The sequence below is a fragment of the Martes martes genome, assembly GCF_963455335.1.
Source record: "Martes martes genome assembly, chromosome: 5".
NCBI classification, from domain to species: domain Eukaryota; kingdom Metazoa; phylum Chordata; class Mammalia; order Carnivora; family Mustelidae; genus Martes; species Martes martes.
The window spans coordinates 50,536,848-50,562,646 of record NC_137892.1 but is presented as its reverse complement, the minus strand read 5'-3'; positions in this window follow the sequence as shown (position 1 = coordinate 50,562,646).

Genomic DNA, 25,799 nt, shown 5'->3' with positions numbered 1-25,799 from the left:
GTGTTTAAGATAAAGAATCTAGAACCTGAGAAACTTACCATGTTCTGCACACAATAGCTAAGGCATCATCCTTCTCAATCCTACTATACCTATTGCTATCTAAAAGATCAGATGAAAAGAAATATCTTTGTCTGAAACAACCAAATATCTTATTTCCTTGTTTGCTGATTTATTTTATGTCTTGTATGCCAAAATAAGCTTGTGAAAACAAGTAATTTGTCTTTCATCTTTATTCCTGTCTAGCACACTCATAAAAAGATATAATATGTAAAGAGTTCTTACAACCCAATATGTAAGATTAATTCTTGTGCAGAAATATAATTAAAAGCATTAAGACTCATAAATAATAGATAAAATTTCTAATAAATTAAAAAAGTTAAACTCTAATAAATAGTCAAAATATAAATTGAAAATACATGGAATAGCATTTTGACCTCTAGTTTTTATAAATAACTCAGTAATACATATCAAAAGAATTTTAAATTTGTATTCTCTTTGAACCAGTAATTCTACTTCTTAGGAAAGAATAGGTGATTCACCAAAAAAAAAAAAAAAAAAAAAAAAGAGTATGTTTAAGGATGCTTAATACAGAGTTCTTTCTGAGAGGAAAATGGAAGAACCACCTAAATAAACACAAATGAATTCCTGAGTAAGTAAGTCAAGCTACAGACATACAAAGTAATAGTAAGAACTATTAAACATTGTTTTCAAAGAATATGAAAAGTCTTGGAAAATATACAGAAAACTGATGACAAAAAAAAAATCTCCCACATAGAATGCAATATTGCCTATGTAGTATTATCTTAATTTGGAAGTATGCATCTGTGTAAAAAAAATATAAAAAATTTGGGAGCACAAACACAAATTAGCAATGATTTTCCAAAGGTGGTGTATATTTTGTTTCCCTTCATATGCTTTTCTTTACTGTTCATAAGGTCCACAGTAAAAATTATGTTAATTTTATAATTTTAGAAGTAATTTAAAGTTATTATTTTTTAATCGCCAATCGGCTTATTTAAAAATATAACCCAGAACTTTAGCTGTTCAGACAGAGAGCATATTATAAAAAGGAACGTTGTCTGATACTTACAGTCTAATTGTTTCATTAGAGAAAATTCACTCTCATATTTCTACCTAGTTTTAGACTGAACCATGTAATCTTTTATATTGTCTTCTTTATTTTCTTTTTTTTTTTTTTGGTACATTATGGTGGTCAATTTAATTCTTTTGTATGTTAAAATGCAAGCATTTTATTAACATGTTTTGTTACCATGGGCCCAAATTCCTGCTGTAGAAAGAAATAGTAAAGTATGATCCATGAATATGGATGGTAACTGAATGCTCAGTTACTCACATTAGAGCTACATTTCCTCAGCACAGAACACAGATATCATAGTTGCTTTCGATCTTCTGGATGTCAAATATATCTACTCTCGTGTTCTTAATGATAACAAAAGGTAATCCTTGAGCACTTAGGGTCAGAAGAATTTATCCTGCATGCCATATACCTTTTTTTTAAATCACTGATACAGGATGAACCTAGATATTGTTTTAAATGTGGATTCAATGAGATAAGTCACACACCAATAGAAAATTTATTTATCCTCTCTGTTTTAACACCTCACAGGCACTTTCATTCACCAAATTATAGACTTCCTTCCAAACACCATTGTCCATGTCCATTCTCATTCTGAATTCAGTATAAAGGACAAAGTTCTCACCACATTCACCTCACTCCACATAGCCATGCTTGCATCACCATGATCTTCTTGAATCCATCTGTGGCCACTGCTGAGATAAATCAAGATTTTTAGACATAAAATAGCCCTCTCTAGTAGAATCCAGATTAAATCCGCTTCTAATCTCATGAGGCTTAGTTTGTTCACTGAGTCTCAGATAACATGTGAGATCAACTTCTGGGTTGGAAACCACAGTTCTGATATAATCTGGACTGTGCTATGCAACTTTGAACATAATGAATTTGAAGGCAGTCATTTTTCCCTGGACTGTATTCCTACCAGAATACTGGTATTATCCCCATAACCTTAAAATTGGCTCTGACAGAGTCATCTTTTCAGTCATGATTTCAGGTGTCTAAAGAAATAAGCTTCCATTCTGCAGATCATACATTTATTTTCCTTTCAGGTTATCAAAATAATAGCAAAGGCAGATTCATTAACAAAACCTTTCTCCAGAATACTGATGGCCCAAACTATACCAAGTCAACCGATAGGGAAAGAAGTCACCCCACATAGAAAGTGTCATAAACTGGTTCTTCTAACTAGGGAAGCATAAGGCAAGGATTAAGGTGCTAACACATTTTGAGAGGTGTCAGCTCTGATGGGGAAGGTAACAGGAAAAGTGAAACAAAGCAAAGGTAGGAGAAACCAGTGCACCAAGATGTGTTACCACACTGGTTTCTGCTTAACAATGAACCACAGAGATGACGGGTTGACTTGTCTTTGTGTTACTTGGCCCTCAAAACTTGTTTGTAGGGTTTGCAAGAAGAAAGCAAGCCTCTGCAGACTCAATGAAGAAGAGAAAGAAAAGGAAAGGAATTTATTTGCCCGACACCTTCTAATCTCCTTTTCCCTTTCATCAAGGGTCACATCACTGACAGTCAACTCCTCAGGTGCCAGTTTGCATCTTACAACCTTTTGATGGCCACCTAGGAAGCCATGTGGTGAGGATTTTCATCTAAGTCAGAAAGCCAGGAGAAAACAACACAGGGAGAATACTGATAAAGAAAAAGAAGGAACAGGTAGGAATCTGAAAAGAGATTGTGAGATATGTGTCTCCAAATGAAGACAATATCATCTATATAGTTTTCTCACATATACAAACTGTAAAATTTCATGTTTAAGTATTTGTGTTCCAAAACTGAATCATTTTTTGTGTTAAGTATATTAGAAATATAGGAATTTAAGATGCATAGGAAATGGGGTAGGAATCACATATCTTAATGGAGTATGAATAACTATCCTAATAAAAACCCATATATGAAAATATCATTTATATCAGTAAAAAATTTTCTTTTTTGGATAGAAAAATTATAAAAGTGTTCAAAAATACTTTTTAAGAAATGACAGCAAATCCATAAGTTTTCTATGAAATCTTGTATCTAAAATTATATTGCTCATGTCAAAACAGTTTTAAAGTAAGATTTTAAACTTATAGAATAAAATATATTGAATTTGGAATTTCCAATGTGTTCTGTTATGCCACCTTTATTAATAACATAAATAATGGGAAAAATGTTGCTTATTGTATCAGTAAAATAAATCACTTTATATTTTGTGTCTTTCAATTACAATATATGCAATACATGTTCATTTAATAGAACTTGGAAAATTTAAAAAGGCATAAATAAAGCAATACAGTCACCAACCCATACTCCAGCTGATTATAACACTTCTTAATATTTTGTTTCAATCTTTTTATTTAGGCATACATATTTTATACAATCATAAATATTTAAATTGATATTAAAATTCATGTATAATTTTGAATCTTTCTTTTTCACTTAACATTATATGCTAAGCATTTGCCCATATATTAATCTCTGAAAATAACAATTTAAATGGTTATGTAATCTCTCTCCATTATACTGATATTCCATAATGTATTGAACCATTCTCTTATTAGATACAATTGTTTCTGTGTTTTTATTATTAGAAGCAATATCATGATGCATGCTATTGTCTGAGTTTTGATTATTTTTTAGAGATCAATTCATAGGAAGATAAAAAGCGAATAATATTAATTTCTGAGAGAATTATTAATGTATATTGCCATGTCTTTTCCCAGAAATAGTATTTGTATTTATACTCCTATCAGAGCACTGTATGGAAATGTCTTAGGGCAAAGGTAGATCCCACAAATTTTCAGGTTACACTTCCATAATAAAAGTCCAGTTAATGAAGTATCATCTAACTCTAAATTTTGATGCAAATTTAAGTTTCTCCCCAACCCGGTGAAATCCTGGACTAGGAAGGAGGAATGTACTGAACGAGTTCTGATTTTCCCTCTCACAGGGAATCTTGGGGCTTCCAGAAGCCTCTTCCAGTTAGCTGCCATACAACCCTCCCTCCCTTCAGCACCGCTGTTAGTGGTAATTTGGCCTCTGCTATAGCCCTGTGCCCTGGAAGTGGTTCTGTGAAATAGTGGAGTCCCTTGTGAGAAGACTGAGGCAAGTTTCCCTTCCTCAGGGTTCCCACTGACCTTTGCATCATAAGTGGTTGCAGGTTACTCTTCTCTGGGCCCTCTCTCCATTGTTACACTGCTTACAGAATTCTCCCTACAGAGGGCAGTGGCCCCTTCCTATGACCTTCAAACTCTAGGCAACTGTAAAACTCTTCTCTTGAAGGCAAACTTCCCTGGAAAGGAAGTAAGGGAAATATGGTAGAGCAGTGGTGGTGGTAGGTGGGAGGCTTGTAGTGGTAAATAGCCCTTTCTATTTTTTTCTCTTTCAGGTCCTACAGATCCACAACAGGCTAAAGTTTGCAGATCCGGTTTCACAATACTTTGGCATGTGCTGCAGAAACAAAGTAACAACTTTCCGCCATGGGGCTGAAGGGTTCAGGTGCATATGGAATTGAGACTTCTGCTTAGATTCCAGAACAACAGAAAGCCTAACATTTAACATTATCCTAGATACATATATAGTATGTATTTACATATACATGATACCCCTATACCTATACATTTACACATGAATGGATTCAGAGTTTCGTGTAGCTAAATATCATAACACAGGGACAGATACATTAGGAAAAGGAGACAGAGGAAAAGGCCAGAGAAAAGTTATCTAAACCCATACACTATTTAAAGCCTAGGATATGACTTGGAATGGATTTAAATTTCCAATTTTAACTTTTACATGTATTAATTATAAGGTTTTGAAAGTTTATTCCCAGTATCTCTAACAGTAGCTGTAAGTCTCACTCATCTTCTAGGTCCTATCTGAAAATGTTAACTTCACCATGGATCTGTTCTTCCGGCCTCAGTTCTGATGATACACAAAACCTTCTAAGGATACTTCCTTAGATATTGATTCAAGTTATGAAACTAATATGAGAAGTCTTGAGGAAGCATCATCTACTAAAATTTCTCTCAAGCTTTGGATACATCCAGTTCAAATACCTAATTTTTTTAAAGTCAAGAGAAACATTTCCATGAGGGTCTAATGCCTATAAGAAAATACCAGTGCAGGGATATTCTGAAGGTTTGTATCTGACCTTTCTTTGGTTTTAATCACTGAAGTTCTCGACAGCTTAATAAGTTGAAGGTGCTGGGTCACTGTCTAACTTAATAAGGCCCGCCACTGAGACTTGGTCACCTCTGATTGCTCCCATAAGTCTTAACACATCTGGTACACTGTCCTTGGGTGAGAAATGTTTTCCATAACTTTCCTCTTGTTCACTACCCTGCATATAAATTGTTTTTATTAACCTGAGAATGATACAGCACTGTATATTTGTGTGAGCTTTTGCCATTTTCAGCTTTATCCTACAGAAAGAGACTTGATTGTTTTCTCCAAAATGGAATTAAACACTGTTTATCACCAATGTCTTCTTTTCTATTTTTCTACCCTTATTTAATATGGGTCAAATCAACCTTCAGTTTGCTGTGAGATTAAAGAACTAAACATTGTAACTAGACTCTTCCAGACAATTTACAATATGCCATAGTTGTGGGAAGGAGTCAGATAACACTAGACCACGAGGAAAGATTTTTTCCATAGGACAACATATCTAGATGTAAATATCTAAGAGTAATCAATTGTATATGGAAATATAAATAGTTGGATGATTGGCACATTCCTTTGTCCAGAATGACAAAAACGTTGATAGAAAACCTATTCTGTTTTATTTCAGTGTATTTTATAAATCTAATGATAGTCATATTTCTGCTTTCTTTACAATTTCCCATATGGATAATAGTAACATGAAAGTTGATCCAGATGGATAAAACTATAGTTTTATAGTATGGCATTATGTCTGTATCCTCCGCCTTAACCTTAGTCATGGAGAATGCTTCTCAGGGCCATTATAGTGAAGTGAAGAAAATTGAGTGTCTTTATAAAGAAAGTGGACCAAAGACAACATGACCATATTTTTATTGAGAAAATTCTGCAGGTGGAAGTAGTTTGTGCTGGAATCCATCCTATCTCCATGAAAACCAAAATATTTGCATACTGAAGTCATCTGCCAGCCCATCATTGACACTTAACTTTTGAGTGAAAATAATGTTTGAGTTCATCTCTGATTTAAACCTGCTTAACCTGAATTCACACGCAAATGCCATATTATTCACATAGTATTGCACCAAAAGTATGAAAAGAGGAGGAAGTAGCTAGATAATGTCAGATGATAGCCAGCTAGTCAATTTATTACACTCAAGGTAAAGACCAGTCTGGTTGTACTGGTGTCCATTCCATGAGAGAATAGTTAGAATTTCTCCTGAATCAAGCTAATAGCAGTTTTAGAAAGAGTAAAAGCAATGGTCTAGTTGTGGTATTTTTAGTTTGCATACTGAAATGTTGAATTAAAAACTAAGTTTTCTCCTAATCATCATTTTATATGTCACAAATGTGAATCTCTATGTGAAACAATAGTTTTGTCATGTTACTTCAACATTAGCAAGACTAAACTATTTCTCTTTTGGGTCCTTTCTTTCTTCAATTACATACTATAATTCCCTTAGTCCCTGATAGGCTGGCAGGGATGGGGGGAGGGGCAGTGTTGGTTGTGGCTGTTTACTTTGTATTACTAAGTCACTATTCCAGAACATATCATACAATTCATTTGTAAAGGAAGTTTCATGAGACTCCAATCTAAGATGCTTAAATTGAGATTTTTAAATAGCTTTATCTTCTCACATGAATTTATCTACCAGATACATGGACATGCAGAGATCAACAAAATCTGCCTGCTGTTGCTCACTTTCTCCCTCATTTGGGTCCAAGGGAATGCCTCGCTAACATCCCTATTAAAATGCAACTTCTTACAGTTCTTCCCTATGCCCTGTAAGTTCATCTTCTCTATCACATTTCTGCAAGCTGATCACTTAGCTATCTAATCACTTGCACATCTAATCATTTTACTTTATGTTTTATATAGCACTTTCCACACCTGCATACCCTGTGATTCTATCTTTTGTCAAACTTTGAGGATGTCTCACTGGGATAGTCACAGAATCCTAGGGTTCTAATTTGTAATCATCCTTGTATAATGATCAAGCCTGAAAGAGGCTCAAAGACCTTCTATTCCATCTCTCACATTTGCAGCTAAGAAAAAATGCTCTAGGTGGTGAAGTCAAGATTAAAACACCAACCACTAGATTCCAAGTTCACAGCTCTTACTGCAACAGCTTGCACTTACAACCCATAAGAACTGCTGCAAATTAGTCCTCTGCAAATTAGCAGTCTTAAAAATGTCAGTACTCACTACACTCCTGTATTAGTCAGGGTTCTCCAGTGAAAGAATCAATAGGATAAATACAGGTAGAAGTAACAGGAGATTTATTTATGAATTAGCTCACATGATTACGGAGGCCGAGAAGTCCCATGAGCTGCTGTCCACAGGCTGGGGAACCAGGAAAGCAAGTGGAATAATTCAGGTCCAATCAGAAGGCCTGAGAACCATGAGCGGTGACAATGTAACCTCCACTCTGAAGGGGGTGCAATGCTACCAGTCCCAGGGTCAGAAAGCCCAAGTCCCGAAAGTTCCAATGTCCAAGGGCAGAAGATGAACATTCCAGAGGTAATTTGCCCTTTCTGTGCATTTTTATTCTTTGGGGGCCCTTATCCAATTATATGATGCCCATCAACTTTGGTGAGGGGATCTTCTTTACTTAGTCTGCTGATTCAAATGCTAATCTCTTCTGGAAACCCTCTCTCAGACACACCCAGAAATAGTGTTTTATTAGCTATGTGGGCGTCCCTTAGCCTAGTCAGGTTGACATAAAATGAACTATCACAACTCTTCAGGTCTCCCAGCGGATCCCAAGTCATGTAAATATTCACACTGTGCTTCAGAACTTTCCAGAATTCCCTGCCTCATTCTTTACCTCGTCATCCTTCCTTATTCTCTCAGGCATACTTGATCCTCTTTATTACATCTCTTGAGTCTGTTTTTGCCACCACCTCCTGCTCTCTTCCAGTCTACTGTAGCCATTTTAATTTCAGCTCCTTCCATTTAAAAGGTTTCGAAGATTCTCTCCTTCACTTCACGGAAGAGTTAACTTTCTCCATTGCTGTTGATGGTATCATGCTCCTGGTGATAAAAACCACAAATACTGTTAGCGCCTGCCATGAGTCAGACACTGTGGAGACACTGAGGGTGTGTATCGGGTACTTCATGTGCACACATAAGGTCCTCTCTGCCTCACCTGTCTCTTGTCTCAGTGCCCATAACATGACTAGTTCTGAGTGGACTCCAACCAACTGTATGCCTGATGGTATTTTATTTCATGCTCATACATCACTTCTCCTTCAACTAACTATGGCCCTACTGGAGTTGGGGATTTTTTACAATCCTATAATGAAGGAAGAAACTTGGACTTTTTCACGTATGTTGGTGGTAGCTAAAACTAAACTACCATTCCATGACATCTCCACTTTAATTTGTCTAGAGGATGGTGTTCATGGAAATCTTACTAGCAAGCAGAGATAAGAGCAGTGTACTGGGTCATTCACCTAATATGGAAGGAGAAGTAATCTGAAGTACAGTTATACATGGACTTATCGATAGTGAGAAATGCCTTGGCTGCTCAGTTATGGACCAAAAAGTGCCCGCCACAGAATAAGTGCTAAATAAGAAGATGGATAGAATGACTTGTGTTGTGGATATTTGCCAACTTGGTTCCTCTGCTGCCCCAGTGCCTAAATGTTCTTGGGCAATGGGATTATGAAAAGAGTGGCCAGGATGTGTGGAAGCTATGCATGGGCTCCTTTTCACCAGGGCTAGTCTAGTTACTGCCACATCTTAATGTTTACCAGAGGCTAAGACTGAACCTAAGTCCGTGGTAGAGCACCATTTCTTGAAGCAACCAGCCCTGTGGATTACATCAGACCTCTTCTCCCCTTAGGGATAAACAGTGATTTCTTATGAGCATCTAAGAAGGTAATTGGTCAAGAGAAGGAGATTAGAGAAATATTCCAGATGATATTACCAGTATTACCAATATTTCCAGGTACTGAAAATATTTAGGTCAAAGTTCAGAGAGGAGGTAAGAGATAAGGCTGAAGAGAAACAAGGCCAGATGAAGAAACCTTACACACTTCCAAACTAATAAATAATTTTTGAGTTTATTGTCACACTGGTAAACTGAAAGTAGTAGATCTTAGTTTTCAGTGGGCCTTTTTCTTAAAACAACATTATATTTTAAGATACCTACCGAAATTCCTGCATTTGAAGGCAGAACTATTTTCAGTCCTTAAGGCATTAACCACTTCTTTTGCTCGTATCTTCTCCATCCCTCCCTACATAAAGGCAATATTAGAGACCTGAAAGATGTACTAAATACTTGAGACCTTTCTCATAAAGGGCCTTCATAAAGCCACTCATGATGAACTTTAAAATCGAAGCTATTTTGAAAGACATCTAGTTCAAGTTTCTTTTTGGTTTTCTTATCTTTTAATCTCACAAATGCACTCCTTTTCTTATAAGAAATATAAAAATAAAACAAAGAAAAATAAATACCAAATTGAAGTTTTCATATAAATTGAAAGTCTGCCAAAACTGAGTTATAAGCATCCATAATTCAGGGATTGGAAACCCTATGTTTTCAGTTGCCAGACAGGTAAAGAAAATGAGTAAAATGGAATTTGTGTACAACAGTAGAGAGTGACATAAAAATATGTGTTAACCTGATGGGTTATACCTCTTTTAAAGACATTCTTTTCTTTTCCTTTTTTTTTTTTTTTAACTGAGCTCCATGTCTCTGGGCTCATACGTGGTTTCTGATACATGGTACCGAGCTACAGATACTTGGTGTTTACCAAAATCAGGTGGTCATCAAAATCATTGGGCATTCTATTAAAACATTCAAATTTCTGGGTTCTACCTAAGTTTCCTATTTTGACATGATTTGTCTTCATTTTTGTTTTAAAGTTTGTCTCTTTTTGGTCAGGGAAATCACTGATTTAGATGCATTTATTCAGCAAATAGTTTGTCTAATGTTTCCTATTTGTCAGGGACTGTTCTAGGTGCTAGGACTATGGTAATGAGTAAGTCTGTTTTCCTAATATCATGAAGTTTACATTCTCTGTAACATAATAAGAATGGGCATGTCTCTATTAATAAACCAAATTCTCTTCACTGTGTTAGACAAAGGTTAATTAAGGTTTAAATTAATCATTTAATCAGAAAAGCTACTGATTCATCCATGAACAAAACATAACCATAAAAACACAATATTCTTTCACTCTATTAGTACTTCTAATATTTACAGATAGTAAATCTACTTGATAGGCCATTTATATGAGTTGGTTCTATAAATCCAGTTTTATAAAATTAGGAAACTTGAAGAGCTTACGTAAGGTTTACTAAATGAATGTTAAATTATTCATTGAATTTTCAATACCATTCAAAATGGGATGAAAACAAAACAAATGAAAACTATCTAAGAGATTAGATCTCTCTATTTTCTTTATTTGATGAACTTGACATGACCTTACTATAAGCCCTCCCTTTCTTAAATTATTCTCAGGGCTGTCTATTTTTAAGGGGTGCTCACAGGAGGTAGGTTTACAATCTAGAGTACAAAATAAGATAAGTTGTTTAAGACAAGTATTTCATGGTCTCCTGCCATGATAGACTTTTTCCCCAAAAATCTTGCATTTTTTTTCTTTTGAGTCACATCAAATAGTCTCTTCCACTTCCACCCATCCTGGTCTCATCCACTGGGTGGTCAGCACACTGTCTGTCTAAAAACAGCTGGGGAGATAAACCACCCTAATAACCTCCATTTTGATATAAAAATTACAACTCTCAAGAGACTTGAGGTATTGTAGTCCTGACTTGCTGACCTCGGCCAACTGTTGTGGCTGCTTACAAATGAAGCCAGCCATAAGGAAATTAGAAAAACTCTGGAATGTGTTTTTTGGCCAGAAAAAACTCAATCTAGAGGGAGGGAAAGACACTGTCCATTTTATTTTCCAGGGTAGTATCTATCACGTGAAAGTCCTAATGGAACACTCAGATTTTTGTTTCTGCATTTCTGGCTGCACACTAATTCAGGTGGACACTCCTTTAGTCAAGGTTCTTCGCGGGCAAGCAGCTGCACTGTGGAATCATTCTAACAGTTAAACAAAAACAAGATTTTTTTTTTCTTTTGGGGTGATTAAAATAAGATTCTTTAGATATCAAAGGTGGAACCATGTAGCATCGGCTAGAAATATTCTCTTACTAGACTAGCTCTCTCATCTCATCTACTTTGTTGATTCAAAATTTTATTCAATACCTACTCTTTGAAAGATGCTAGGTAAAGTGCTTCATCTGTTTGTTTGCTATAGAAAAATGAAATCCTTGGCTAGCTGAGTAATTCACAACTATTGCATTATCATGAAACTTCCTCCAGTAGATTACCGAATTTTTATTTAGGGAAGAGAATTTGTTGTATAAATTCAAATGCATCATATACTTAAAAGCTGGGTCTCCATAATCACATATGGAAGGAAAAAAGCTCAAGTGTTGCCAGAATTAATAACTCATATATTTCACAGGAACAAGTTTGTTTTTAGGTAGTGAAAGCATAATAATTCCTAATGATTTTTCTTTCACATCTTTCCTGTGAGCATACATCTGCTCCTTTTGAGATTTAATTGTAGATACTGCCTACATCGGCCAAAAAGAAAAAGATCTGTGCTCTCTTCGAAACACCTCTCATTTCACATTTAATCAAAGGCCTGACTTCATTTGATCTCGGTCCCACATTGCTATTCTTCACACTTCAACTTAAAGGCAGGGGGCTTGCAGAGTAGAAGCACTAGCGTTTGGAGGGATGGTGAGGAGCACATTTTCTTGCAGTGTCGAGCAGAGCGTTAAACTGGTGTGCTCATCTTCCTTATTGAATTGTTTGCCAAGGAAATCCAGTCCATGATAAACAGACAAATGTGTGAGATCACTGCGGCTCCGTCTCTGATGAGGCAGCTGTCTCCACACTGTGTTTGTTGTTCCAGGATATTGTAAATACTAATATTTTATAAGCTCTGGTACAGTTTAGAAATGAATCTCATAAACATAATTCACCAATTCCAAGTCTTCCAAAACACACAGCCTGGAACAGTCTCACTCGAGGTCAGCCTGTGGATGGGCTCTGGGCTCCCAGTCACTGTGATGGGCAGAAGACATTTGGGACATGCAGAATCTCAATGTACCTGTCTTTCAGGGAGATGAAGAAAGTCTGGATTTACGTACTCAAATACAGTTCCTAGTGACTTAAAGTAACAGAATAGAAAAGAGTACCGGCATTTAAAATTTATAAAAGTGTTATAACCTGAAACAAGAGGACCAGTTTGCAAGACAGTTTAAAAAAAAAAAAAAAAAACAAGAAGAAAAAGGTGTTGATCATTAAAAAGTCACCATGATAACTTGTTTTCTTTTCTAGCATGAACAAAGGACATGATATCATATCACATGCAAAGTATCAACTGAGGGTATTCTGCTAAAACACTATACAAACTGTCATGTTCTTTTTGAATTCTATCCCCTTTGGCAAGTTTTTGGATCTGACCTCTATCGGTAGTCTCTTTCTCCCTTATTTCTATATTCTCAGAACCAAGCCTCTGAGTCTTCTGCCCACTAACCACTTATGCCTGCTTTGTAAAGAAGTACCTATCTATACAGTATGTTTAACGGTCTGCCCATTTCCTTAAAAACGCAACAAAAAATAAAGAAGCCAGCTCCCTTTTGTATACAGGAGGTTGGCCTGGTTAACTTTATTAGATAGCTTTGTGGGTACACAGGCAAATGTGATAAGGACTGAAATAAAATCCACATCTTAAATCATGGCAACCAATAAAAACGTATTGATTAATTCATGGCTAGAGCAGATACTACGTAAGAGTAATAAAGTAGATGAAAATATTTTGTAAATTCTTTAGCACTGTACACACATTACTGTGATTGTTTTTTCTTTAAGACATCGCACTGAGAGTGAATTAAATAAGATGCCAATTGCCTATTAAAAACGTAGCCTTAATTAGTAGTTGGGAACCCCCCTCTTTGTATTAAAGGGCAATAATGATGGAAAGACCTGCTACATGTGGGATCTTTCTTTTCTTTATCCGAAGTCGGTGATGCTATTTGGGTAATAACTGATGAAAGGACTAGGGTGCCAACCAATTTGCAGTTAAGTGGCTAATTAAGACCCAAAGCAAAGCTGCCAGGAGGTTGGTTCTCCTACTTTAAAGTGACACATAAAAGCAATTAGAATGGGGCTGGCTTTGCTAGGACATATTTAAATTTGGACAAAAGTTTGGGCCAGTTATTATTTTATGTTAATATATTCCTCCATAAGACAGCATCAGAGAGAAAAAGGAATCATTTAGGACACAGAAATAAATTAGAATATTACTTGGAAAGCTTAACTTCAGATGTGAAAAAAAGCAAAACTATAAAATCATTTCTATGTTTGCCACCCTTACAGGGGTACTCTATGTAATTAGATTCCCTGCTCTTAGAGGAAATGAGAAGAGGTGCATGGAGCATGGTTATCCAAGAAGAGAAAATCTCTTAAGCCTTGGGTCTGTTGCCACCTGTCTGTCATATCGCATGAGGGTGACACCTAGCCCAGAATGGCAAGATTTTTAGAATTGTTCTATTTTAACTTGAAGACAATCCAGTGTTAACATTTAAATATAGCTGCTCTAATCGCACAGTGGGGAAAACAGATTCTCTCTGGGTGTAGAAAAAAGGTTTGAAGTTGACGAGGAGAAGTAGAGAGAACAGGAGACGATGGAAATTATAACACAAATTATCCATGTGTAAGGTAATGGTCGTCGGGGAGAGTAGACAACCTTTAAAATCACAGCTCCAGTGGCATCATAGAGTTGTGGGGAAGCCCAGTCCATTTATACCTTGCTCTTGTGATTTATGATGTCACCATTAAACCCCCTGATGGCATTATATCCTTGTAATTTGCAGTTGCCTAGCATTTTTTCTATATACAACTCAATAACTCATTGTGCAGCTATTTCACACACACATAAACACACACATTAGTGGGACTCTGTCGTCAACGGAAACCATGATTTTTGATGTAATAATCAGTTGGGTTAACAAAAGGCAAGAAATCAGGGGTGGGATGCCTAGCCACCGCAGTGCCACTTTCCCCGTGAGGCATCCTAAGGAGAAGCAGCACTACATGTTGCTATAAACAGATTTCACTTTGATTGTCTATATATTCTTTTTAAGAATTAAAGAAGCTAAACTGTTTGTGAGGGGCAGCCGAAAGCCATTACTGAAGGAAATATGTGAGATTGCACAGAGATAAAGAAGGAAATATATGCAATTCATCTCAACAGTTCCGTAATAGGATTAGAACATAATAGGATTAGAAATATTAAACCTTCAGGGCTAAATTCTACTGCCGCAGGAGATACCTGGTTGGATCTCTTCACTGTCCAAGGAATCTCTGCTTCCTTCCAGAGAGTCTGGTCATGGCCGGTTATTGTGACACCACGAATCTGAGAAAGAGAAGGTTTTGGAACCTTTGCTTTAAGACTATAATACAACAAGTCATTAGCATTTCTGTGGGGGTGAGAGGTGGTTTTCAACATCTTTTATGCTAGCTTTGAAACTGACTTCTGTAATTATTCTCCAACGGAAACATGAATGCCAGCAACTTTCTGGGGAGTTATTTTTATTTCTATTTGAATATTTTAGCTACAATGCTGGATATGCACTGCTGGATCTCTGCGAATGCTGTTCTAAAATGCTATATTTATAAAATGACCAAAGAGCACATGCTGCCTGGATTAAATTTATCCCAAGATGAGAGGTTTTATCTCTAATCATCTGCTTGTTGACTAATCTGGCTGCATCTTGTGCAGGTTTGTCGGGTAAGACGTAACAGGCTAAAGTGAGCCAGGTCCTCAAGGGGTATCCCTTTGTCTCTGCCTTCCTGAATCAGAAGACGGGGAAGGTGGCTGCCCTGAATTCGTCACACCTCAGAGGAACATCCTCACTGAATGAGACGGCTGGCCTGATAGGAGAAAAAGTACTCTTTTTAAAGTAGCATAATCTACAAAGCCACAAAATTATGTAGTTCTCAGGAAAATATTTTTAAAAGATGTAGGGTAGCTTCTGCACAATGCATTTAAAGCCCACATCAAGTATAATTTTGAAGAGTATTTGTTTCTATGGCATCCTATCCTTTCGATTCTGTGGCCAAATTACAATGTTGTTACTTGCACCGGAGTGTGATGCACTAGACTGTGAGCTCCCTGAAAAAGGAAACCTTTACTCACCATAGTCATACTCCTAAGCACAAACCACACAACTCCAGGCACATGGTAAGCATTTACTAAATACACCTTAAGAAAGGCTGACTCTTTGCTTCTCTGTGTTTAACACACTTAATGGTGACTGATACAACCTTGTGACCTGCCATAACTTCTTCTGTGGAATGGCCTTTTTTTTTTTTTTCCCTGCATTAGGGTTTATAAAATTCTAAACTGGGATTAGATCCTGTGTCTTGCAGATCTGCCTTCCATGAACTGGGGGGGGGGGGGGGGGGGGGAATCAGTAAGAAGGATATCCGTAACAAGATCAATATCTTAATCTTTCTCTTTGGAAGCTTTCAATGCCAGCACAGAAAAACTAATGAATGAGAAACTTTTAAGATACAGAGTTTGGGAGTGAGCATAGAATCATTTGCCTTTCTACTATCCTATAGTAGGGCCTATCAAAAATCGTAAGCAGCTTTTCTGCTGGCTACATTTCTCCCTATGGGTTATTTTCTTTTCTATTAAGTAATTCTTTCATGCCCAGGGAGTTAAAATTCTGTTGAAAAGAGAGTTTTTAGCATCTTCTAAGACTCAAAGCCTTACTGCAGTGTTTTTCCTGATTTTGTAATTTATAAAGTGCTACCTGTATACTTAAATGTCTCTTTCACGATGTGTTTATTTTAAAGTATTTCTAAGGTTGTATGCATTTGTATAGATAGATGTTGTGTAATCAGAATCCTACTCTCAAGCACTTTTCACCTCATTTTGATGTATTATCTAATACTTTTGAGAAACTATTCAAACTTTTGGCCTTTTCTAGTCCTCATCGTCATATGAAATCATAATAGTAGCCAAAGAAAAAGGGAGAATGGAAAATATGTCAATCCCTGTTCTATTTTGGTTTCCCCTAAGGCTAATATAAGCATCATCTTTCCAATTTCCAGCCAACATTTTAGAGATTTATGAGAATTTCTACCCAAAAATGAGGTATCTCAAACACATTTTATGAATGATTTAATATTTCTTTGCCAATGAAAGCATGTATTAGTTATGATCAAAGGCAGAAAAAAAATATTTTCTTGATTTTTTTAAATGAGATACGATTCAATTACAAAGTAGCCCTCTCTTGAGATTAGCATATAATCAAAGGAAGCTGATTCACTTACCAATTTTTTCCCCTCCCTTGCTTTTGATAAAAATCATAGATGATAGTCTTTGAACCTTTGCTAATCCAGTTGTCTCTTGTCTTATTGACCTTGCTCAGGTTGGGAGTGGCTTTTGGAAATGATATGCTGCTCCTCGATCATAGCGATGTATTATCTAAAAGCCAACATAGTTTTAGCAGTCTGGCATTCGAAAGAGAGTTGCTAGAATAGATACAGCATACAGAGATGGGGGGGTGGTGTACACGCATGCACGCGCACATGCATACCATGCACACATGCTCGTGTGTGTCTGTAATCCTAAAATGAAGAGACAACTATTCTGCTAATAGCTGTGTACTTGGACCCATCTACGGTTTGACTATACATCAGTTATGATGTGTCTCTTTCTAACAGGAGGGAAACCGATTTTGATGAATAGTTAAAAGGTAAGATCATTCTTAAAGGTGTGAGTGATTAATAATGGCCATGCATAGATTTTTTTCTAAGAGTGTAAATAAAATATATCATTCACATGAAGGGCAAGAGTTTGGCAGAATGATTCATAGTGCATTTGAGAGCATAAAAAGTCAAACCTAGGGTCTCTTCTAAGTGTGTCAAAGAGGAAACTGGTTTAACCATTTGAAATATTCAAGTAGATGTTGGAATATTTGAGCGGATTTTAGAAATCATATGTCTTATGAGATACTGAAGACAACAAATATTTTTAGTTATCACCAATCAGACAAAATCAAACATTTCTCTTTTAGTAGTGAAAAAATAATAGTTTGACAGGGATAAGTGGGTAAAAGATGAAGGTGGCATTTCTCTACCATGGCACCTGGACCATTTACTTCAGTCCAACCACGATTTACTATATAACCTTAGATTGGAGGTTCCGGTGGGCAGCTGTTATATTAGCATAAAGCTTGGCTCGAACATGGTCAACATTTATACCAAAGTACATAAGCCCTATTAAATCGCTAACTAATGCAATAAGACTGATAAAACTGTTATTTGAAGATAGAAGATTTATCCCAATGGTGATAATCAAAGTACAATAACGAACAACCTATATGGTTGGTCTTTGTTTATTCTCTACCAATAGTCTAGAGCTCATGTTATTTTCACAAGGCCTGAGAAAACAAGCTTCTTGGCAATACAATACTCCATGGCCTGCTCTCCTATGGCCCAACAGCCCGGAGACTGTGCATTTCACAGAAATAAAGAGCCTCAGGCCTGGGTCAAGGTGAGATTCAACTTCTCTTCTACAAGTCACAGGCTAATGGAGAGTACCGATTGTGTCTTTTTAGCATGAATTAAAGGTGAAAAAAACGGATGACTATCAAAATAAACTGTGTAAAAAGGAGCACTGAACACTGTCTACAATCAAATGGTCATGCCCATTAGAGATTAAAAAGAAGAATCATTGTTTGTACTCTTTTAAGAATAAAGTCACTGATTTTTTTTAAAGAATTTATTTACTTAATGCCTCTAAATGATTTTATGAATGTAATTATCCTCATCTGATGCCTCTCTCTGTGAGGACATGGGGCATATTTCCTGGGCATGATAGAAGACACAGTGACATTCTCTCTCTACAGTTGTCATGGCCTCCCTCCTGTGTTCTTTGGCTGCCAATGTTCCCTGAAAGTCAGGATTTGTGTAAACAAGCCAGGCATGAGGTCTATTGATGGACAGAGATCTGACGAACACCTAACACCATCGGGAGCACGACTTTTAAATCAGAAAGGCAAAAACATAGGAAATACCAAAGGATCATGTCACAGGTGAGACTTCACTACATCAAGGTCTTCCTAGTATTTTTGGAAACTAAACCCCCTTTGAGAAAATCTAAGATGTAATATGCTTTACTGGCTTGAATACCACAGAGTCTGTCATCCCTAATCTTCTAATTCTTTCTTTCTCTCAAAATACACATGCTGAGAATCATCCTGCCTCTGGGTGTGGGGGTGCAGTTATGTGTGTACATTATAGACGTAGATCTGAATATCTTGAGCTTCCTGAGCTAGTAGGATTTAAAATTGTTTCAGTTTTACCATTTAATACATTTCAAGATTGGGGAATTTTTGAATAAATGTGGAACATGTTGCTCATAACACATATCCAAATACAGAATTCAAAGGCATGTCTCCAGAATAAGAATATTTAAATAATTGTCTGTTATTTGATAAGCATGCTAGTGAGACACTATCATGTGTTGAACTCTAAGTACTAACTCCAAATTATAATGTCTTGGCAAATAAAAATCAAAGCATCAAATATCTAAGAGAAATCAGGAAGGTGATGGTTAGGGACATAAATAATAGTATAGATGTATCTAAAAGGCTATAGTACATTGTTCTACTCCAAAGTTCCTTTCTAGGATATACCTATTTGGAGATTTCATAAAAACACATTTATACTTTCATTTACCAAATGTTAATAAGGGGGACACACTGACCAGAATAATGTGGGTCATATATAAATAATCACATTGTGATCTATGGGGGAAAAAAGTATAATAATCAGACAATTAAACAACTACTTTGAAACCTTCTCAACAAATTTTGCTTTTCTCTCTTGAAAGGTAAGGGTTAGCAAGTCATTTCTTCCTTTGTCTTTCCTCATTTGTCAGCTATGCTACAGTAGAGTGAATAATCTACGTGGTCGTCTTCCTCATTTTATGTGGCCTGGGTGATTAAAGATTCGGCTGATTCTCTAGACTCTTGCCTAAAGGGATCCTGCCAAGGCTTGCCTCTTCCCTCTCTTTTAAAGGAATCGTCAGGGAGCAAGTGGACACCACTACCCATACAACGAGTCCACAGATGATTGTGCCTTCTTCCTCTTAAGCTGGTTGTTGCTGTAACCAAATGGCAAAATGAGACACATGGAATAAGAACAAGATGACAACAAGATGACATGTATGTAATTCTAACATGAGAGAAAATCAAATAATTGAAGTGGTAAGGCATACAGCCATACTTAACGTTGGGTTTCCCTAAATGGCACGTTCTCTAAAGTCTATCTCTGATTCCATGCCTTCTGTGATGACACAGAGGTTCTTTCATGTACTTTCATTCTCCCTTTTTATCTTGCTCTGACCATCACCACTTCTGTTCTGTTCAACTCCTCCAGTCTTCTGGATCTGGAAAAGACCTCAGGATTGCTTGGGCAAAAGACTTTCTATGCCGAGGGCCCTGACCATGGTGTTACTAATGGTTTCCAGATTTAGAACATGATTGTTATTCTTTAGTTTTATTTTCTTTTACGTCCTCATTCTTTCCTTCATTGCCATAGTACCATTTGCAGATTAGCTCTCACTTAAGAGCCAACTAACTCTATAACTTAGCAAATCAATTAGTTGTTCACCAAATGACCAAGAACGGGTCGTTAGTGGTAGAACAGTAATATGAGGAATTAGTCTCTTTCCACTAAAACCTGTCCAATTCTAGTCATCAATACAATATATTGTACAAAAGGGGAGACTGTTCTTCCTTGGAATTGCAATTAGCAGCTCCATTCAGAATGTAGTTGTACTTTAGTTCTAACTGCTTGTTTTAAATGCATTTTGTTTGATTTTTTTTTTAACTCAAAATACACACAATCAGACTAAACAGGTGTTTTAGTGAGAAGAGTGTTTACAGAACAATTCAGGTGAGGTATTTCCAGATTGACTGGCTGCAATTTTAATGACACAATCATCCTCAAGTGTGTGCTAATTCCTACCACATTCCAATGACTTATTTATCAACATCACAGAGAGCAGGAGGATCATTTCCCCCTTACTTAAATGTTTTATACTGACTATTTGAAATCACTAAAAAAGAAGAAGAAGGATGAGAAGGAGGAAGAAGAAGAGAAAGAGGGGGAGGCAGAGGAGGAAGGTGAAATATTCCAGTGAAAAATAATGAAATCACAGTAATACATTTCAATGATGCTAAACTTTGCTTCAATTAAATTTAGTCCCTTCTACTTCCAACTCACAAGCCTCCTTTGGCGTCATCAGGCTCCAATATCCTTTTCAGTAAGTTCCAAAGAATCCATAAGGTATAAAAATTCCAGAAAAATTATTTGTTGGAGACCAAATGTAAATAGATATATGTTCAGCATCTGAATGTTACAGAAAACTTCTCCAAAATGGCCCATATGTTCTTCTAGAAAAAGCAACAGTCCTGACAGTGAACCATGAAATATTCTGGAGGCAAATGGCTGAGTGCCAGTGTCTTAAGGGACAGCATTTTCCACTTTAAATAACAGACAAAATAAAGCTTTAAAATGTTCTTGGTGATGTATGATTCAGTAAACCCTTCAAGGCAATGTAAGGAAAACCTTTTCTTCTTAAGAATGATGTTGGGATGAAGCAGACAAAAATTAAGAATTGTTCTGCCAGGCAGCATAAAGAATCAATTGGTGACTTTCTGAAATTCAGGAAATTCAATGAATCGATAGACTGTTAGGAAGCCGGCCACACACACTGAAAGTGATTCTTTATAAGTACAAGATACCACAGATAACACAAAGCTCTTCTGAAAGCACTGAACACAAGCATGCACTAAAAGAAACTAAGCTGTGTACTAGCAGGAAATGAAAACAGCTTATTTTTTAATAGGCATCTGCAAACGGGGACATTTGGCAAGGGTAAGCCAGTGTTTAATTGTAAGATAAGCAATTTACAGGTAAATATCAAACTTTATTTTTTTCACTTCTCATTTAATTTTTGTCATTTCTAGTTCAGTTAACCTGTCTCTAAAAATGGCAAAATCTCTATCACAAAATAATTTGGATTTAATTGACATTCCCCAAGGCAAATAAGTTAGAAGTATAATTCTTTTGAAAGCAAACACCTTTGGTGACTACAAGAATCAAGTGTGATCAGAGGATTTTTCTTTGTCATATTATAATAGTCTCCCCATCTTTATGTGGCCTATTACACAAAAATTAAAATGCAAAATGGTCCCTTAAAAATTATAAATAATCAGTGGGGCAGCTGGGTGCCAAAAAAAATTCTTTTCATTATGATGGGAGAAACATTAGACTGAACCATTTATTTCATCCATGGTTTTATTTTAAGTTATTTAAATTACCATTAAAACATAAGAAATGTACTCAGCTGAAATCATCACAAATAATTTCTTATTTTCTTTTAAAAGAAAAGTTAAAACTAGGAAGCAAAGGAAAACAAGGAAGCTTTTTAAGATTTCCTGAGCAAATGGAAAAATTAATTGTCATAAAACATTAATCTTAAATTTAGAGTTATTACTATCAAGTTCATGGTTTCTCAGCATTTTATGGTATTCATTCACTATTAAGCCAGGACCATAAAACATGCAGAAAACATAGAGTTTTAAGGTTTTGGGGTGATAATGTCCTAGATTACGATTTCTCCTTGTGGCAGGATTTTAATTATTTCTAAATAATTTTAGGGAAAAGACTCTTTTAAATATTTAGGAGAAATAAAATTTAAAATCTGGAAGAAGCAAGAAGATGATGGAATAGGAGTATCCTGAGCTCACCTTGCCCCCTGGACACACAGAGAAACAATTTTATCTATACAACTAATTCTGAACATAACCTGAAGACAGCAGGACAAGTATTCCATAGCCAGTCATTGAGAGAAGGCCACACTGAAAAGGAGAGGAGGGGCAGAGACACCATTGGGAACCATACCCCAGCATGACTAACCACAAATGGGAGGGATATCACAAGCATGAAGAAGTGAGAGGATCAAACTTGACATTGGGCAACCCAGCACTGGAGACCCACCTTGAGAGAAAAGTCCCCATTAACATCTGGCTCTGAATATCACTTAAAAAGCAGAGAGCTAAACTCTGGGAGAGCTAGAGAATAATAGGAAACCAAGTCCCTGACTTTAAAGAGCTGAAATACTAAATAATGGCCTGAGACATAGCACAGAAGCAATGGTATGAAAAGCACCTGGGGCATACCTAAAGATTTATTAACTAATCTTAGAAAATGTGGCAAAGGGGCAAAGATATAGAAGAGATTTCTCTGGGAATAAAAGTGCTGGTAGGCACCATTTCTTTTCTCATTCCCCAACCTAGATAGCCAGACACTTGTGGGAGCCAGCACTAACACTCTTCATCTACTTCGCTAGCACTTTGTGCCCACCCCAGCATTCCCCCTCTGGACTTGCCTCACCCAAACTGCCTATGTCAGCAGACAGCTCTCCAAAGTAGCTCCTGCCCCCACCACACATAGCAGGTAACCCCACCCAGGGTCAGGGACTCTTCAAAGAGACTCCTGGCCTGCAAAGACAGGGAGATAACCCCATACACCAGTATGCCTGCAGTTCCTCAAGCCAGGTCTCCCAGGTGGCTGCATGGGAAGCAATCCCTGCCATTTGGTGCACTTGCAGCTATGGCAGAGAAGCTAACCACAGACAGCTAGGCTGGTTGCCAGACCTGCCCACCAAAGAGCTCACAGGGCTTGTAGTTGGGCCTATCAACAGTATGGGAAGAAGACCCTTCCCAGTGTAGCCAAAGCAGGTGAAGCTGGTTATTACAGCCAGCTGGACTAAAAGTAGTTGCAACTCAGTCATAACAGGTAGGTACCCTGTCTGTACATGGGACACCCCTGGAGCACCTAGTTCTGGTGAACAGAGAGAGCTAGATTATAGAGTACCACAGGGCCTCTTCTAAACAAGGTCACTTCTTTTAAGACCAGGAGACATAGGTAGCCTACCTAATACATAGAAACAAACTCAGAGTTAAACAAAATGAGGAGATGGAGGAATATGTCAGAAATGAAAGAACAAAACAGAATCACAATAAAAGAGTTAAATGAAACAGAGATAAGCAATATGCCTGATAAAGACTTCAAAGTAACAGTCATAAAGATATTCACTCGGTTTGATAAGAGAGCAGATAAACTCCAGTAAGAACTTCAACGAAGTGATAGGAGAAAAAAAAAAAAAGAGTCAGAGCTAAAGAATTCAACAGAAATGGAAAATTTGCCAAACAGAATAAACAACAGATTTGAGGAGACAGAAGGACAGATTAGTGAGCTGGAAGTCAAGGTAATGAAAAGCAACCAAGCTGAATGACACAAAGAAAAAATAATAATAAAAACAAGAAGTTATGGGAGCCCTGTGACATCATCAACCATAACAATATTTGCATTTTAGGAATCCCAGAGGGAGAAAAGAGAGATAAGGGGCAGAAAACTTTTTCGAATAAATAATAGCTGAAAACTTCCCTAACCTTTAGAAGTAAACACACATCCAGGCCCAAGAAGTACAGAGAACCATCCACATCAAGACACGTATTAATTAAAATGGCAAAATGCAATTTTTTTTTAAGATTTTATTTACTTATTTGACACACAGAGAGAGATCACAAGCAGGCAGAGAGGCAGGCTGAGAAAGAGGAGGAAGCAGGCTCCCCGCTGAGTAGAGAGCCTGATGCGGGGCTTGATCCCAGGACCCTGAGACCATGACCTGAGCCAAAGGCAGAGGCTTTAACCCACTGAGCCACCCAGGTGCCCCGGCAAAATGCAATGTTAAAAGAGAATTTTAAAAGCAACAAGAGAAAAGAAAATGGTTACATACAAAAGAAACTCTGTAAGTCTATCAGCTATTTTTTCAGCAGAAACTTTACAGGCCAGAAGAGAGTGACATGACATATTCAAAGTATTGAATGGAAAAAAACCTACCACTGAGAATACTCTATCTGAAAAGGTTATCATTCAGAATTGGAAGAAAGATAAAATTTCTCAGAAAGACTAAAGTTAAAGGAGTTCATCACCACTAAACTAAACTTACAAAGAATATTTAAAAGAATTTTTTAAGTGGAAAGGAAATATCATAACTAGAATTAAGAAAATTAGAGAAGGAAAAAATTTCACAAGTAAAAGGAAATATATAGTAAATGGAGTAGATGAATCATTTACAAAGCCAGTATGGAAGGGAAAACACAAAAGTAATAAAATCAATTATATCTGCAAAAAGTAGTCAAAGGATGCACAAAATAAAAAGACTATAGAAGGCCATCAGCCCTGGTCTAGGAAGAGAGCAAAAGAAGAAAGGAACAGAGAAAACTATAAAAACAACCAGAAAACAATGAACAAAATGTTAGTAAGTATATACCTACAAAAAATTACTTCACATGCAAATGTATTAAATGCTCCAACCAAAGGATAAGATGACAGAATGAATAAAAAAACAAGATCCATCTATATGTTGCTGACAAGAGACCCCTCAGAATTAAAAACACATACAGACTGAAAGTGAAGGGATGGAAAGTGATAATCCACACAAAAGAAGTAGAAAAAAAAAAAAAAAAAGCCAGGTAGCAATACTTATATCAGACAAAATAGAGATTAAAACATACCGTAGCAAGAGACAAAGAAAAGCATTATGTAATGATGAAGGAATCAATCCAATAAGAGCATATACCAAATGTAAATATCTATGCACCCAACACAGAAGCATCTGAATGCATAAAGCAATCTAAATACATGAAGCGATACCTATTAACAGAGATAAAAGGAAAAATTGACTGTAACATAATAATAGTAGTGGACATTAACACCCCATGTACATCAATGGATAGATCATCTGCTCAAAAATCAACAAGGAAACAGGGACTTTGAATGGCACATTAGGCCCAATGGACCTAACAAATACATACAGGATGTTCCATCCAAAAACCAGAATACATATTCTTTTCAAGTGCACACAGAATGTTCTCCAGGATATATCCATGTAATGCCACAAAAGAAGCCTCAATAAATTTAAGATGATTGAAACCATATCAACCATCTTTTCCAAGCACAAGGTATGAAACTAGAAATTAATCACAAGAAAAAGAAATCTGGAAAAAACACAAACACATGGAAGCTAAACAACAAGCTATTAAACAATGACTGGATCAGTCAAGAAATCAAAGAAGAAATTAAAAAAAAATACATGGAGACAAATAAAAATGAAAAACAATGCTCCAAGATATTTGGACACAGCAAAAGCAGTTCTAAGAGGGAAGTTTGTAATGATAGAGGACTATGTCAAGAAACAAGAAAAATTGCAAATAAACAACCTAACTTTACACCTAAAGGGACTAGGAAAAAAGTAAAAGCCCAAAGCTAGTACAAGGAAGGAAATACTAAAGATCAGGGCAGAAATAAATGAAATAGAGATAAAAAAAAAAAAAGAAGAAGAAGAAGAAGAAAAGAAAATATTAATG